At 43.6% G+C, this 12,257-nt stretch overlaps 10 non-coding genes across 10 annotated transcripts; all 10 read right to left on the bottom strand.

Annotated features, from left to right (window-relative positions):
* Positions 1–832: 832 nt before the first annotated feature.
* Positions 833–905, bottom strand: trnak-uuu (transfer RNA lysine (anticodon UUU)). The gene has a single exon. It is a non-coding gene; the product is annotated as a tRNA-Lys (tRNA).
* A 1,135-nt stretch (positions 906–2,040) lies between these two features.
* Positions 2,041–2,113, bottom strand: trnak-uuu (transfer RNA lysine (anticodon UUU)). Its single transcript has one exon. It is a non-coding gene; the product is annotated as a tRNA-Lys (tRNA).
* Positions 2,114–3,249: 1,136 nt separating this feature from the next.
* trnak-uuu (transfer RNA lysine (anticodon UUU)) lies at positions 3,250–3,322 on the bottom strand. Its single transcript has one exon. It is a non-coding gene; the product is annotated as a tRNA-Lys (tRNA).
* Positions 3,323–4,458: 1,136 nt separating this feature from the next.
* Positions 4,459–4,531, bottom strand: trnak-uuu (transfer RNA lysine (anticodon UUU)). The gene has a single exon. It is a non-coding gene; the product is annotated as a tRNA-Lys (tRNA).
* A 1,136-nt stretch (positions 4,532–5,667) lies between these two features.
* trnak-uuu (transfer RNA lysine (anticodon UUU)) lies at positions 5,668–5,740 on the bottom strand. The gene has a single exon. It is a non-coding gene; the product is annotated as a tRNA-Lys (tRNA).
* Positions 5,741–6,876: 1,136 nt separating this feature from the next.
* trnak-uuu (transfer RNA lysine (anticodon UUU)) lies at positions 6,877–6,949 on the bottom strand. Its single transcript has one exon. It is a non-coding gene; the product is annotated as a tRNA-Lys (tRNA).
* Positions 6,950–8,085: 1,136 nt separating this feature from the next.
* trnak-uuu (transfer RNA lysine (anticodon UUU)) lies at positions 8,086–8,158 on the bottom strand. The gene has a single exon. It is a non-coding gene; the product is annotated as a tRNA-Lys (tRNA).
* Positions 8,159–9,295: 1,137 nt separating this feature from the next.
* Positions 9,296–9,368, bottom strand: trnak-uuu (transfer RNA lysine (anticodon UUU)). Its single transcript has one exon. It is a non-coding gene; the product is annotated as a tRNA-Lys (tRNA).
* A 1,136-nt stretch (positions 9,369–10,504) lies between these two features.
* Positions 10,505–10,577, bottom strand: trnak-uuu (transfer RNA lysine (anticodon UUU)). Its single transcript has one exon. It is a non-coding gene; the product is annotated as a tRNA-Lys (tRNA).
* A 1,137-nt stretch (positions 10,578–11,714) lies between these two features.
* On the bottom strand, positions 11,715–11,787 carry trnak-uuu (transfer RNA lysine (anticodon UUU)). Its single transcript has one exon. It is a non-coding gene; the product is annotated as a tRNA-Lys (tRNA).
* Between the last annotated feature and the right edge of the window lie 470 nt (positions 11,788–12,257).

Consider the following 12,257-nt stretch of genomic DNA (forward strand, 5'->3'; position numbering starts at 1 on the left):
GTAATGCTACAAATGGCAGTGATAAGTAACCAATGGCACATGGACAGATTAAGTGAGTGGGCACAACTATGGCAACTGCAGTTCAATGTGCGTGACATAATCTACTTTCGAAGCAAGTAACATAATTCCCAGCATTTTTCTAAATGATGTGAAGCAACTGAGTGACAAGGAGGATAATAGTTCGTGAGTTGAAGTTCACACATCAATAAAAACTGGTAGACATGTTCAAAACAACATCAAATTTCGAACATAACGCTGCTCTTTACCTCAAGGGGTCCTGCGCTACATGCGGGAGTGTACAAGGCGTCAGATGTATGGAACATTTTCATAAGCCATCGAGAACACTTCATTCAGTTGAGGATCATCTCCTGACGAAGAATATCCTGGCGTTGGAGAGTGAGCCTCACAGATCCACCACAATGATAAGGGCCTTGCAATTTCAATGACGAGCATAATTTGTACAAAGATTGATTGTGAAAGATTGACGAGCAATCAAGCCAATGTATGTAAAAGTTAAAATGAATTGAGACGCTCAATACGGGCGCTCAATATTTCCTCCCTTGGGCAAATCACAAACAACAGGCAAAATGATCAGATTTGTCGTCGGACTTGCAGCAGCAAAATCAGCCCATCAGATAAACAGAGGTAGAAATATGGACACCTATAGTAAAACAGGGAACGACTGTGCTCGTGGAAATCGAACTCTCATGATTGCAAGCTGTGGATTTTCAGCAGTTCGTTTTATGAGGAAGGCAAGATGGTCTGACCTTGTCAGTTTGTGTTTTATCAGGCTGCACGAACGTGGAAATTAAAAGTCGTGCTTTAAACACAACGCCCGAACAGGGACTTGAACCCTGGACCCTCAGATTAAAAGTCTGATGCTCTACCGACTGAGCTATCCAGGCTCTAACGCAGCATACCCAATCTGCGAACATCACTGTCTGATACGAATCGTTCCCCCTCCAGGCTTTGCAATACCTTCTGTCGTGCACTCGCCTGCACAGCGCATTGCTGTCACAGAATGGTTTCCACCTGCAAGATTGACAGAAGAAATAGGCTCCATTCGACAATCGGCTCATTTGTGAGCAGCGGCATGAATTGTGAGAAATGCAGGGACCTACACTTCATCATATTTATTACTGGCTTCAATCAACCATCACAGAGTTTTTCATATTCAGTTGTCATGTGGACACTGTGGTGGTGCTGCTGTAATGCGACAAATGGCAGTGATAAGTAACCAATGGCACATAGACAGATTAAGTGAGTGGGCACAACTATGGCAACTGCAGTTCAATGTGCGTGACATAATCTACTTTCGAAGCAAGTAACATAATTCCCAGCATTTTTCTGAATGATGTGAAGCAACTGAGTGACAAGGAGGATAATAGTTCGTGAGTTGAAGTTCACACATCAATAAAAACTGGTAGACATGTTCAAAACAACATCAAATTTCGAACATAACGCTGCTCTTTACCTCAAGGGGTCCTGCGCTACATGCGGGAGTGTACAAGGCGTCAGATGTATGGTACATTTTCATAAGCCATCGAGAACACTTCATTCAGTTGAGGATCATCTCCTGACGAAGAATATCCTGGCGTTGGAGAGTGAGCCTCACAGATCCACCACAATGATAAGGGCCTTGCAATTTCAATGACGAGCATAATTTGTACAACGATTGATTGTGAAAGATTGAAGAGCAATCAAGCCAATGTATGTAAAAGTAAAAATGAATTGAGACGCTCAATACGGGCGCTCAATATTTCCTCCCTTGGGCAAATCACAAACAAGAGGCAAAATGATCAGATTTGTCGTCGGACTTGCAGCAGCAAAATCAGCCCATCAGATAAACAGAGGTAGAAATATGGACACCTATAGTAAAACAGGGAACGACTATGCTCGTGGAAATCGAGCTCTCATGATTGCAAGCTGTGGATTTTCAGCAGATCGTTTTCTGAGGAAGGCAAGATGGTCTGACCTTGTCAGTTTGTGTTTTATCAGGCTGCACGAACGTGGAAATTAAAAGTCATGCTTTAAACACAACGCCCGAACAGGGACTTGAACCCTGGACCTTCAGATTAAAAGTCTGATGCTCTACCGACTGAGCTATCCAGGCTCTAAAGCAACATACCAAATCTGCGAACATCACTGTCTGATACGAATCGCTCCCCCCTCCAGGCTTTGCAATACCTTCTGTCGTGCACTCGCCTGCACAGCGCATTGCTGTCACAGAATGGTTTCCACCTGCAAGATTGACAGAAGAAATAGGCTCCATTCGACAATCGGCTCATTTGTGAGCAGCGGCATGAATTGTGAGAAATGCAGGGACCTACACTTCATCATATTTATTACTGGCTTCAATCAACCATCACAGAGTTTTTCATATTCAGTTGTCATGTGGACACGGTGGTGGTGCTGCTGTAATGCTACAAATGGCAGTGATAAGTAACCAATGGCACATAGACAGATTAAGTGAGTGGGCACAACTATGGCAACTGCAGTTCAATGTGCGTGACATAATCTACTTTCGAAGCAAGTAACATAATTCCCAGCATTTTTCTAAATGATGTGAAGCAACTGAGTGACAAGGAGGATAATAGTTCGTGAGTTGAAGTTCACACATCAATAAAAACTGGTAGACATGTTCAAAACAACATCAAATTTCGAACATAACGCTGCTCTTTACCTCAAGGGGTCCTGCGCTACATGCGGGAGTGTACAAGGCGTCAGATGTATGGAACATTTTCATAAGCCATCGAGAACACTTCATTCAGTTGAGGATCATCTCCTGACGAAGAATATCCTGGCGTTGGAGAGTGAGCCTCACAGATCCACCACAATGATAAGGGCATTGCAATTTCAATGACGAGCATAATTTGTACAAAGATTGATTGTGAAAGATTGACGAGCAATCAAGCCAATGTATGTAAAAGTAAAAATGAATTGAGACGCTCAATACGGGCACTCAATATTTCCTCCCTTGGGCAAATCACAAACAAGAGGCAAAATGATCAGATTTGTCGTCGGACTTGCAGCAGCAAAATCAGCCCATCAGATAAACAGAGGTAGAAATATGGACACCTATAGTAAAACAGGGAACGACTATGCTCGTGGAAATCGAACTCTCATGATTGCAAGCTGTGGATTTTCAGCAGTTCGTTTTCTGAGGAAGGCAAGATGGTCTGACCTTGTCAGTTTGTGTTTTATCAGGCTGCACGAACGTGGAAATTAAAAGTCGTGCTTTAAACACAACGCCCGAACAGGGACTTGAACCCTGGACCCTCAGATTAAAAGTCTGATGCTCTACCGACTGAGCTATCCAGGCTCTAAAGCAACATACCAAATCTGCGAACATCACTGTCTGATACGAATCGCTCCCCCCTCCAGGCTTTGCAATACCTTCTGTCGTGCACTCGCCTGCACAGCGCATTGCTGTCACAGAATGGTTTCCACCTGCAAGATTGACAGAAGAAATAGGCTCCATTCGACAATCGGCTCATTTGTGAGCAGCGGCATGAATTGTGAGAAATGCAGGGACCTACACTTCATCATATTTATTACTGGCTTCAATCAACCATCACAGAGTTTTTCATATTCAGTTGTCATGTGGACACGGTGGTGGTGCTGCTGTAATGCGACAAATGGCAGTGATAAGTAACCAATGGCACATAGACAGATTAAGTGAGTGGGCACAACTATGGCAACTGCAGTTCAATGTGCGTGACATAATCTACTTTCGAAGCAAGTAACATAATTCCCAGCATTTTTCTGAATGATGTGAAGCAACTGAGTGACAAGGAGGATAATAGTTCGTGAGTTGAAGTTCACACATCAATAAAAACTGGTAGACATGTTCAAAACAACATCAAATTTCGAACATAACGCTGCTCTTTACCTCAAGGGGTCCTGCGCTACATGCGGGAGTGTACAAGGCGTCAGATGTATGGAACATTTTCATAAGCCATCGAGAACACTTCATTCAGTTGAGGATCATCTCCTGACGAAGAATATCCTGGCGTTGGAGAGTGAGCCTCACAGATCCACCACAATGATAAGGGCATTGCAATTTCAATGACGAGCATAATTTGTACAAAGATTGATTGTGAAAGATTGAGGAGCAATCAAGCCAATGTATGTAAAAGTTAAAATGAATTGAGACGCTCAATACGGGCACTCAATATTTCCTCCCTTGGGCAAATCACAAACAAGAGGCAAAATGATCAGATTTGTCGTCGGACTTGCAGCAGCAAAATCAGCCCATCAGATAAACAGAGGTAGAAATATGGACACCTATAGTAAAACAGGGAACGACTATGCTCGTGGAAATCGAACTCTCATGATTGCAAGCTGTGGATTTTCAGCAGTTCGTTTTCTGAGGAAGGCAAGATGGTCTGACCTTGTCAGTTTGTGTTTTATCAGGCTGCACGAACGTGGAAATTAAAAGTCGTGCTTTAAACACAACGCCCGAACAGGGACTTGAACCCTGGACCCTCAGATTAAAAGTCTGATGCTCTACCGACTGAGCTATCCAGGCTCTAAAGCAACATACCAAATCTGCGAACATCACTGTCTGATACGAATCGCTCCCCCCTCCAGGCTTTGCAATACCTTCTGTCGTGCACTCGCCTGCACAGCGCATTGCTGTCACAGAATGGTTTCCACCTGCAAGATTGACAGAAGAAATAGGCTCCATTCGACAATCGGCTCATTTGTGAGCAGCGGCATGAATTGTGAGAAATGCAGGGACCTACACTTCATCATATTTATTACTGGCTTCAATCAACCATCACAGAGTTTTTCATATTCAGTTGTCATGTGGACACGGTGGTGGTGCTGCTGTAATGCGACAAATGGCAGTGATAAGTAACCAATGGCACATAGACAGATTAAGTGAGTGGGCACAACTATGGCAACTGCAGTTCAATGTGCGTGACATAATCTACTTTCGAAGCAAGTAACATAATTCCCAGCATTTTTCTGAATGATGTGAAGCAACTGAGTGACAAGGATGATAATAGTTCGTGAGTTGAAGTTCACACATCAATAAAAACTGGTAGACATGTTCAAAACAACATCAAATTTCGAACATAACGCTGCTCTTTACCTCAAGGGGTCCTGCGCTACATGCGGGAGTGTACAAGGCGTCAGATGTATGGAACATTTTCATAAGCCATCGAGAACACTTCATTCAGTTGAGGATCATCTCCTGACGAAGAATATCCTGGCGTTGGAGAGTGAGCCTCACAGATCCACCACAATGATAAGGGCATTGCAATTTCAATGACGAGCATAATTTGTACAAAGATTGATTGTGAAAGATTGAGGAGCAATCAAGCCAATGTATGTAAAAGTTAAAATGAATTGAGACGCTCAATACGGGCACTCAATATTTCCTCCCTTGGGCAAATCACAAACAAGAGGCAAAATGATCAGATTTGTCGTCGGACTTGCAGCAGCAAAATCAGCCCATCAGATAAACAGAGGTAGAAATATGGACACCTATAGTAAAACAGGGAACGACTATGCTCGTGGAAATCGAACTCTCATGATTGCAAGCTGTGGATTTTCAGCAGTTCGTTTTCTGAGGAAGGCAAGATGGTCTGACCTTGTCAGTTTGTGTTTTATCAGGCTGCACGAACGTGGAAATTAAAAGTCGTGCTTTAAACACAACGCCCGAACAGGGACTTGAACCCTGGACCCTCAGATTAAAAGTCTGATGCTCTACCGACTGAGCTATCCAGGCTCTAAAGCAACATACCAAATCTGCGAACATCACTGTCTGATACGAATCGCTCCCCCCTCCAGGCTTTGCAATACCTTCTGTCGTGCACTCGCCTGCACAGCGCATTGCTGTCACAGAATGGTTTCCACCTGCAAGATTGACAGAAGAAATAGGCTCCATTCGACAATCGGCTCATTTGTGAGCAGCGGCATGAATTGTGAGAAATGCAGGGACCTACACTTCATCATATTTATTACTGGCTTCAATCAACCATCACAGAGTTTTTCATATTCAGTTGTCATGTGGACACTGTGGTGGTGCTGCTGTAATGCGACAAATGGCAGTGATAAGTAACCAATGGCACATAGACAGATTAAGTGAGTGGGCACAACTATGGCAACTGCAGTTCAATGTGCGTGACATAATCTACTTTCGAAGCAAGTAACATAATTCCCAGCATTTTTCTAAATGATGTGAAGCAACTGAGTGACAAGGAGGATAATAGTTCGTGAGTTGAAGTTCACACATCAATAAAAACTGGTAGACATGTTCAAAACAACATCAAATTTCGAACATAACGCTGCTCTTTACCTCAAGGGGTCCTGCGCTACATGCGGGAGTGTACAAGGCGTCAGATGTATGGAACATTTTCATAAGCCATCGAGAACACTTCATTCAGTTGAGGATCATCTCCTGACGAAGAATATCCTGGCGTTGGAGAGTGAGCCTCACAGATCCACCACAATGATAAGGGCATTGCAATTTCAATGACGAGCATAATTTGTACAAAGATTGATTGTGAAAGATTGACGAGCAATCAAGCCAATGTATGTAAAAGTTAAAATGAATTGAGACGCTCAATACGGGCGCTCAATATTTCCTCCCTTGGGCAAATCACAAACAACAGGCAAAATGATCAGATTTGTCGTCGGACTTGCAGCAGCAAAATCAGCCCATCAGATAAACAGAGGTAGAAATATGGACACCTATAGTAAAACAGGGAACGACTGTGCTCGTGGAAATCGAACTCTCATGATTGCAAGCTGTGGATTTTCAGCAGATCGTTTTCTGAGGAAGGCAAGATGGTCTGACCTTGTCAGTTTGTATTTTATCAGGCTGCACGAACGTGGAAATTAAAAGTCGTGCTTTAAACACAACGCCCGAACAGGGACTTGAATCCTGGACCCTCAGATTAAAAGTCTGATGCTCTACCGACTGAGCTATCCAGGCTCGAACGCAGCATACCCAATCTGCGAACATCACTGTCTGATACGAATCGCTCCCCCCTCCAGGCTTTGCAATACCTTCTGTCGTGCACTCGCCTGCACAGCGCATTGCTGTCACAGAATGGTTTCCACCTGCAAGATTGACAGAAGAAATAGGCTCCATTCGACAATCGGCTCATTTGTGAGCAGCGGCATGAATTGTGAGAAATGCAGGGACCTACACTTCATCATATTTATTACTGGCTTCAATCAACCATCACAGAGTTTTTCATATTCAGTTGTCATGTGGACACTGTGGTGGTGCTGCTGTAATGCGACAAATGGCAGTGATAAGTAACCAATGGCACATAGACAGATTAAGTGAGTGGGCACAACTATGGCAACTGCAGTTCAATGTGCATGACATAATCTACTTTCGAAGCAAGTAACATAATTCCCAGCATTTTTCTAAATGATGTGAAGCAACTGAGTGACAAGGAGGATAATAGTTCGTGAGTTGAAGTTCACACATCAATAAAAACTGGTAGACATGTTCAAAACAACATCAAATTTCGAACATAACGCTGCTCTTTACCTCAAGGGGTCCTGCGCTACATGCGGGAGTGTACAAGGCGTCAGATGTATGGAACATTTTCATAAGCCATCGAGAACACTTCATTCAGTTGAGGATCATCTCCTGACGAAGAATATCCTGGCGTTGGAGAGTGAGCCTCACAGATCCACCACAATGATAAGGGCCTTGCAATTTCAATGACGAGCATAATTTGTACAAAGATTGATTGTGAAAGATTGACGAGCAATCAAGCCAATGTATGTAAAAGTTAAAATGAATTGAGACGCTCAATACGGGCGCTCAATATTTCCTCCCTTGGGCAAATCAGAAACAAGAGGCAAAATGATCAGATTTGTCGTCGGACTTGCAGCAGCAAAATCAGCCCATCAGATAAACAGAGGTAGAAATATGGACACCTTTCGTAAAACAGGGAACGACTGTGCTCGTGGAAATCGAACTCTCATGATTGCAAGCTGTGGATTTTCAGCAGTTCGTTTTATGAGGAAGGCAAGATGGTCTGACCTTGTCAGTTTGTATTTTATCAGGCTGCACGAACGTGGAAATTAAAAGTCGTGCTTTAAACACAACGCCCGAACAGGGACTTGAACCCTGGACCCTCAGATTAAAAGTCTGATGCTCTACCGACTGAGCTATCCAGGCTCGAACGCAGCATACCCAATCTGCGAACATCACTGTCTGATACGAATCGCTCCCCCCTCCAGGCTTTGCAATACCTTCTGTCGTGCACTCGCCTGCACAGCGCATTGCTGTCACAGAATGGTTTCCACCTGCAAGATTGACAGAAGAAATAGGCTCCATTCGACAATCGGCTCATTTGTGAGCAGCGGCATGAATTGTGAGAAATGCAGGGACCTACACTTCATCATATTTATTACTGGCTTCAATCAACCATCACAGAGTTTTTCATATTCAGTTGTCATGTGGACACGGTGGTGGTGCTGCTGTAATGCTACAAATGGCAGTGATAAGTAACCAATGGCACATAGACAGATTAAGTGAGTGGGCACAACTATGGCAACTGCAGTTCAATGTGCGTGACATAATCTACTTTCGAAGCAAGTAACATAATTCCCAGCATTTTTCTGAATGATGTGAAGCAACTGAGTGACAAGGAGGATAATAGTTCGTGAGTTGAAGTTCACACATCAATAAAAACTGGTAGACATGTTCAAAACAACATCAAATTTCGAACATAACGCTGCTCTTTACCTCAAGGGGTCCTGCGCTACATGCGGGAGTGTACAAGGCGTCAGATGTATGGAACATTTTCATAAGCCATCGAGAACACTTCATTCAGTTGAGGATCATCTCCTGACGAAGAATATCCTGGCGTTGGAGAGTGAGCCTCACAGATCCACCACAATGATAAGGGCATTGCAATTTCAATGACGAGCATAATTTGTACAAAGATTGATTGTGAAAGATTGAGGAGCAATCAAGCCAATGTATGTAAAAGTTAAAATGAATTGAGACGCTCAATACGGGCACTCAATATTTCCTCCCTTGGGCAAATCACAAACAAGAGGCAAAAATGATCAGATTTGTCGTCGGACTTGCAGCAGCAAAATCAGCCCATCAGATAAACAGAGGTAGAAATATGGACACCTCTCGTAAAACAGGGAACGACTATGCTCGTGGAAATCGAGCTCTCATGATTGCAAGCTGTGGATTTTCAGCAGTTCGTTTTCTGAGGAAGGCAAGATGGTCTGACCTTGTCAGTTTGTGTTTTATCAGGCTGCACGAACGTGGAAATTAAAAGTCGTGCTTTAAACACAACGCCCGAACAGGGACTTGAACCCTGGACCCTCAGATTAAAAGTCTGATGCTCTACCGACTGAGCTATCCAGGCTCTAAAGCAACATACCAAATCTGCGAACATCACTGTCTGATACGAATCGCTCCCCCCTCCAGGCTTTGCAATACCTTCTGTCGTGCACTCGCCTGCACAGCGCATTGCTGTCACAGAATGGTTTCCACCTGCAAGATTGACAGAAGAAATAGGCTCCATTCGACAATCGGCTCATTTGTGAGCAGCGGCATGAATTGTGAGAAATGCAGGGACCTACACTTCATCATATTTATTACTGGCTTCAATCAACCATCACAGAGTTTTTCATATTCAGTTGTCATGTGGACACTGTGGTGGTGCTGCTGTAATGCGACAAATGGCAGTGATAAGTAACCAATGGCACATAGACAGATTAAGTGAGTGGGCACAACTATGGCAACTGCAGTTCAATGTGCATGACATAATCTACTTTCGAAGCAAGTAACATAATTCCCAGCATTTTTCTAAATGATGTGAAGCAACTGAGTGACAAGGAGGATAATAGTTCGTGAGTTGAAGTTCACACATCAATAAAAACTGGTAGACATGTTCAAAACAACATCAAATTTCGAACATAACGCTGCTCTTTACCTCAAGGGGTCCTGCGCTACATGCGGGAGTGTACAAGGCGTCAGATGTATGGAACATTTTCATAAGCCATCGAGAACACTTCATTCAGTTGAGGATCATCTCCTGACGAAGAATATCCTGGCGTTGGAGAGTGAGCCTCACAGATCCACCACAATGATAAGGGCCTTGCAATTTCAATGACGAGCATAATTTGTACAAAGATTGATTGTGAAAGATTGACGAGCAATCAAGCCAATGTATGTAAAAGTTAAAATGAATTGAGACGCTCAATACGGGCGCTCAATATTTCCTCCCTTGGGCAAATCACAAACAACAGGCAAAATGATCAGATTTGTCGTCGGACTTGCAGCAGCAAAATCAGCCCATCAGATAAACAGAGGTAGAAATATGGACACCTTTCGTAAAACAGGGAACGACTGTGCTCGTGGAAATCGAACTCTCATGATTGCAAGCTGTGGATTTTCAGCAGTTCGTTTTATGAGGAAGGCAAGATGGTCTGACCTTGTCAGTTTGTATTTTATCAGGCTGCACGAACGTGGAAATTAAAAGTCGTGCTTTAAACACAACGCCCGAACAGGGACTTGAACCCTGGACCCTCAGATTAAAAGTCTGATGCTCTACCGACTGAGCTATCCAGGCTCGAACGCAGCATACCCAATCTGCGAACATCACTGTCTGATACGAATCGCTCCCCCCTCCAGGCTTTGCAATACCTTCTGTCGTGCACTCGCCTGCACAGCGCATTGCTGTCACAGAATGGTTTCCACCTGCAAGATTGACAGAAGAAATAGGCTCCATTCGACAATCGGCTCATTTGTGAGCAGCGGCATGAATTGTGAGAAATGCAGGGACCTACACTTCATCATATTTATTACTGGCTTCAATCAACCATCACAGAGTTTTTCATATTCAGTTGTCATGTGGACACGGTGGTGGTGCTGCTGTAATGCTACAAATGGCAGTGATAAGTAACCAATGGCACATAGACAGATTAAGTGAGTGGGCACAACTATGGCAACTGCAGTTCAATGTGCGTGACATAATCTACTTTCGAAGCAAGTAACATAATTCCCAGCATTTTTCTGAATGATGTGAAGCAACTGAGTGACAAGGAGGATAATAGTTCGTGAGTTGAAGTTCACACATCAATAAAAACTGGTAGACATGTTCAAAACAACATCAAATTTCGAACATAACGCTGCTCTTTACCTCAAGGGGTCCTGCGCTACATGCGGGAGTGTACAAGGCGTCAGATGTATGGAACATTTTCATAAGCCATCGAGAACACTTCATTCAGTTGAGGATCATCTCCTGACGAAGAATATCCTGGCGTTGGAGAGTGAGCCTCACAGATCCACCACAATGATAAGGGCATTGCAATTTCAATGACGAGCATAATTTGTACAAAGATTGATTGTGAAAGATTGAGGAGCAATCAAGCCAATGTATGTAAAAGTTAAAATGAATTGAGACGCTCAATACGGGCACTCAATATTTCCTCCCTTGGGCAAATCACAAACAAGAGGCAAAAATGATCAGATTTGTCGTCGGACTTGCAGCAGCAAAATCAGCCCATCAGATAAACAGAGGTAGAAATATGGACACCTCTCGTAAAACAGGGAACGACTATGCTCGTGGAAATCGAGCTCTCATGATTGCAAGCTGTGGATTTTCAGCAGTTCGTTTTCTGAGGAAGGCAAGATGGTCTGACCTTGTCAGTTTGTGTTTTATCAGGCTGCACGAACGTGGAAATTAAAAGTCGTGCTTTAAACACAACGCCCGAACAGGGACTTGAACCCTGGACCCTCAGATTAAAAGTCTGATGCTCTACCGACTGAGCTATCCAGGCTCTAACGCAGCATACCCAATCTGCGAACATCACTGTCTGATACGAATCGTTCCCCCTCCAGGCTTTGCAATACCTTCTGTCGTGCACTCGCCTGCACAGCGCATTGCTGTCACAGAATGGTTTCCACCTGCAAGATTGACAGAAGAAATAGGCTCCATTCGACAATCGGCTCATTTGTGAGCAGCGGCATGAATTGTGAGAAATGCAGGGACCTACACTTCATCATATTTATTACTGGCTTCAATCAACCATCACAGAGTTTTTCATATTCAGTTGTCATGTGGACACTGTGGTGGTGCTGCTGTAATGCGACAAATGGCAGTGATAAGTAACCAATGGCACATAGACAGATTAAGTGAGTGGGCACAACTATGGCAACTGCAGTTCAATGTGCGTGACATAATCTACTTTCGAAGCAAGTAACATAATTCCCAGCATTTTTCTGAATGATGTGAAGCAACTGAGTGACA

Source organism: Pristiophorus japonicus, chromosome 3, assembly GCF_044704955.1.
Source record: "Pristiophorus japonicus isolate sPriJap1 chromosome 3, sPriJap1.hap1, whole genome shotgun sequence".
In the NCBI taxonomy this organism is placed as follows: domain Eukaryota; kingdom Metazoa; phylum Chordata; class Chondrichthyes; family Pristiophoridae; genus Pristiophorus; species Pristiophorus japonicus.